Genomic DNA, 5,433 nt, shown 5'->3' with positions numbered 1-5,433 from the left:
ATAAAATTGAGAATGGAAATGGGGAATGAGTCAAAGAGAGAACAATCCGACCATAGAGCAGACAACACCAATGGGTCTTCAATGCAGTGGGAAACTCCCGCACCCAGAGGAGTCATTCAGCTGGCACCTAAACAAATATGTATACTATTTCAGTGATAACGCATGACTAACAAGGCTAGAGGCTCCTGACTTGGGACAGACGAAAAAATGTGGCGGGGTTAAAAATGTTTTTTGAGATCTCAACTCGCCCCCTGTACCTCTAGCCAATGTAAAAAAAAAACCAATCACACACCAATACGCACAGTAGCTTTGGTTGTGAAGAAAACATTTCCTTCTTGAATGCAGATTTTATGGTGCCATACGTCATATTTTCTTTTTCAAAATGTTCTAAATATATTGATCACACTAACAACCTTAAAATGGATTGTTTAATACCAAACACTATTTTGTTTGCAAAAAGTTATTTTCATAATATATAATTTATTTATTATTTAAAATATATAAGTATTCTGAACCGCAATTATTTTTAACAGTAGAAATGTTTGATTACCGACAATACTTTCAAAGCTTGTTAGATTGACTAAAATTCTGTCTGCAATGAAAGAGGGTCTTTAGAAACACTGTGAAACTGTTTAATCGCGTAGTGGTATTAACCATATGCGGATTCTTAAAAACTCGAAAAAAAACTTATGGATTATTTGAAATCTCGGTCTTTTTAACCCTGTATATCACCATCACCGAAGGGAATTAAAAAAAACGTCTAAAAGAAATAATCCACAATGATTTTCAACATAAAAATGGTAGAATACGCTATAAATCTATTACTTTGGGACACCATTAAGTATATTTTGTTAATAGTGATCAAAATGGTAAACTACACAGAGGCACACGTGATCAGTAAGCCTAAGTTTCTTATTGACAACACATTTGTTGAATTTGGAGGTAGACTTTGTCAACAAATTGTCGGCATTCCTGTGAAAACGAACTGTGCACCTCTCCTTGTTGAACTCTTTTTATTTTCATATGAATCGGAGTTTCTCCAGACACTAGTCATAAACAAGAAGATCAAGGAAGTCCGGTTATTTTATTTTGCTTTCAGATATATTGAATATGTGTTTTTAATTAGCAATCCGTACTTTTCTAATTAGGTTTCATTAATACATCAACAGAACTAGAAATTAGAGAAACAACAGACACAGCTTCCCCTGCCTCATTCCTCGAATTTGACATACACAGTCATCTGAGAACCAGAATCTATAATACCACTAGGCCACAATCGCACTATGGTTTGTGAAAGCAAATCTTGATGATCGTATGAGATCGTGTAGATCGCAGTAAGGTCGTATCACGGTCGTGGTGAGGTCTTCAAGATCGTGATGAGCGTGGCCAACTTTGAACATGTTCAAAACAATCATGGTGCGGTCGTGGCGAAATCAGGTCGTAGTAGAAGCGTAATGAGAGCGCACTAATATCGTAGTAAGACAGCGAAGGTCGCTGAACATCATACCAAGCGTGATTCTTGTCGGAAAAAACTGCGCTACGATCTCACAACAACGTTCTTACGACCTCACTACGACCATCAAGTTCTCACTGCGACCCAACTACGCTTCCACTACGACTATACTACGCTGTTCACGACCATAGAACGATTTTAGCACGCCCTTGCCTTCCTCGTCACGCTCGTCTTACGCCTTGACTACGTTCATACTACGACCATCATTCTCGTTGTCATTTTAACATAAAATATATATAAAAAAGCTCACTAGATTTTGTTTGTCTGTATATTAATTATCCATTTGCTCTAAGAGCTAAACCATGCTTCTCGTTTTTATTTAGCTTAGACCGTTGGTTTTAACGTTGAAATGGTTTTACACTAGTATTTGTTACACTAGTATTTTTGGGGCCCTTTATAGCTTGCTGTTTGGTGGTAGTAAAGGCTCCGTGTTGAAGGCCGTACCTTGGCCTATAATGGTTTACTTTTATAGATTGTTACTTGGATTGAGAGTTGTCTCATTGGCACTCATACTACATCTTCCTTTATCTATTGACACATCTGTGTCATCTCTGCTATTGTTCACTAAAATATCGTTATTTGAGTTTTATAGACCAGCAATAGATTGTAATTTAGGAAGGATTGGTCGGTCTGACATCTCTACGTGATCAGGATTCGTTACTTTGCTCTCTCTGCCTCTACATCAACCCTACCACCACGTACACGTGTTCTAGTAGATTTTGGTGGCATGAGTGTATTGTTTCCAAGAAATCTACGTATTATTCAGAAATATAAGGAATGGAACTGTATTGATATGGAACACGATGTTGACGTTATTGCTGAGACCGTAGTAAGATCGCGGTATGAAGGTAGTATAATCGTGGTAAGAACGTGCTACAATCGCAGTAGATGCGTGGTAAGATCTTGTTGCAATCGGTGGTATGGTCGTAGTGAGAACATGAAGAACGTAGGAGGATCTTGATAAACGTAGTGAGGTCGCATAATAAGCGCGATGAGAACGTGGTATAATCGTAGCGGGATCGTTGTAGAAGCATAATGAGGACGTAGTAGCATCCGAAAATTTACATTTTCATGCCGCTCATACCGCGACCGCACCCGGATCTGAATTTATTTTAGATCGCGGTGAGCGTGGTGCGATCGTGGTCTAGGGGGACTGGGGCTTAACCAACGAGACGAATTAAATTTTAAAATTATCAATTTCCCTCACCTTAGTAGCAATATATCAACTTCACCTGCTAATGGGAATCCAATATATATTTCCCAATTTATTCGATTTGGTTTTCAAAAGCTTGCAGCTTCTGCTCAAACGTCATCAGTGTCTGAGAAGAAAGTTGATGAACTAAGTGTATGTCAAAGAACGTCCTTTTCCTACAAAAGTTTATCGGAAGGTACCAAGAACTTGTTGATAAATATTCCGTATCAACTTCACAAATAATACACGATGGTTTTGAAGTAAAGATTCTGTGTATTGACGTTGTTTAACACCTTAGTGACGTGTTATAGTATTCTTTTATTTGTCTTTATTAATATAACTTTTTTATTTAGTCTGTTTCTGGTGATATCAATTTGACGTGACTCTGTACTTAGGTATCCCGTCAATATTTGTATTCTTATCTTTCATACTTGCTGTCTATATGACTGTTTCTGTTTCTTTGATACAAAGTACGTGGCTCTGTTCTTATACATCCCGCCATTGTGTTATTGTTCTATATTTGCGAATTCTGTGTCTATATGCCCTTTTGTGTTTCTTTGATACCTTTTATAGAAGAAATTCACAATGCGACAAGAAGGACAAGGCAAACTTCTAATTTAGATTCTGCAGAGGATATGCCTAAAATAACTATCGACTATATTCTGTTCATATTTCGAACTACAAAATTATTTAACCAATGTGACGTTTACATGCTTATCAACTGATGTATGTCAAACGCGCAATTCTACGTCAGAGTTAATGTTAATCTAACCATGTGCCTGCCAGAGTAAGAATTCGGTCCCAGTACTTAACATCAATTCTCTGTAACAATAGACCAAATATGAAAAATTTTGGCCAAATTATTTTTTTTCGATTACTTTTTTTTAAGTTGAAATGGTCCAAACTAACAGTCAAATTAAAAAAAAATCAATAAAAAAAATCTGAAAAGTCTGGTTGCCATGGAAACCACGTGACATCATATGTATTATTATAGCAAGGAGAAATGGCTAACATTGTATTTTATGGTAAGAATGAGATAAAGCATATATTTTTTTGTTATTTTCATGGGTATAAGAGAATATTTCAATCATTTTTGGAATAAAAACAGTTTTTTGGTACATGGGCGTTTTTCAATAAAAACGTATTTTCTTGTCCCAGCCACTTTAAAAAAAATGTGTTTGATCTTTGCAAGTAGTTTTTTGTGCAGTCAGTACATTGAATTAGATTTAACATTTTTAAGCAAAGAAACAGTTTATTTTTAGAGGGATTGATAAGATATTGACTCCTGAATGGTCCAAAACAACCAAAATGGCATGTCCCTAGACCGCCTGTTCAACATTCATACTCTAAAATATCGTAAAAAAATGAAGAAATAAATGTTAAAAAAGTGATCCTTTTATAACGGCAATTAAATTGCTGGTAAGAAAAATTGAGCACATCAAATGGACCAGAGTGATACCATATTTTTGTTAATGTCCACTACGAAACGGGTCAAATCTCCATCAGTATCTGGTTTTAAAATTATGAAAAAAATATCAGTGTACAGCTTAATAAATGCTTTGATGAATACAATCTGTCTTGTTACTATTGCAATATAGGGATTGTGGGAAAAAAATAAAACATGCGAATACGTCCCCTACGAAACAAGTTAGTCATGTTTTGGCTATATTTCTGCAAACAAAATATTTTAGGGACCAAATTTGGTCGAATTTGACTCTTTTTGCTTAAGATCCACAGCACCTAAAAATAGCTCTTAGCTCTGATATTCTATACTGTATTTCACCGTATATGATTTACTTTAATAAATATATTTTTATGAAGCATATTCTGTTGTTCATTTAATTATAAACTATTTAAAGCTACCTGCTATAATAAATGATCTGTTCATAATTGAAATTTGGTCATCTTGAGGTAAATTTTTCCTTGGTTGCTAAGGAAATTTGTTCCTTAGCAACCGACTAGAAGGACTGGGATGATTAAGATTTTAAACTGATTTTTATGAATAAGGCAACTAACTTTGATGTTAAAGGTAGTTTTTCTATCACATTATTTTTTTTATGTGGCCAGCTGTTGGTTGATGCATACAGAGAATTGATGTTAAAATCTTTCAATGGATTTCCGTACTTCGGAATTACATTCCCCTTCCCTTTTCACGAATGTGACCTACCAAATTAGACTATTTACCGGGTTTGCAATAACATGAGCAAAACGAATTGTGCCACATGTGGAGTATGATCTGCTTACCCTTCCTGAGTGGGGTTCGAGTTGCTTTGTCTTTACTATTATTTATAATTGAGAATGGAAATTATTTGTCTGTTTGTCTTTTTCATTTTTAGCCATGGAGTTGTCAGTTTATTTTCAATTTACGAGTTTGACTCTCCCTCTGGTTTCTTCTGCCCCTCTTATAACATATACAAATTAAATCGTATAATATAAAGCAATGATTGAGGTTGTTAAATGTGAAACATGCCTTTTTGTGATTCTTTGTTACATATTCATTTGCAATTAAATTAGGTATTGTCAAATTTTAATAGATTCATATTATAAATAATGATGGCAATCTATTTGTTGTCCACTGGGAATTGTTAATATGGATACACAATACAATTAATTATACTTATACTAATTGACAATCAAAACGGAAGACTGGTTCACGGTTAAAAAGTTCAAGAATATCACAAAAAACTTGTATACATCAAAGCACTTATACATTAGGTTTCAATTAAAC

Source organism: Mytilus edulis, chromosome 2 (genome assembly GCF_963676685.1).
Source record: "Mytilus edulis chromosome 2, xbMytEdul2.2, whole genome shotgun sequence".
Classification (NCBI taxonomy): domain Eukaryota; kingdom Metazoa; phylum Mollusca; class Bivalvia; order Mytilida; family Mytilidae; genus Mytilus; species Mytilus edulis.
This window is presented reverse-complemented; position numbering follows the sequence as displayed.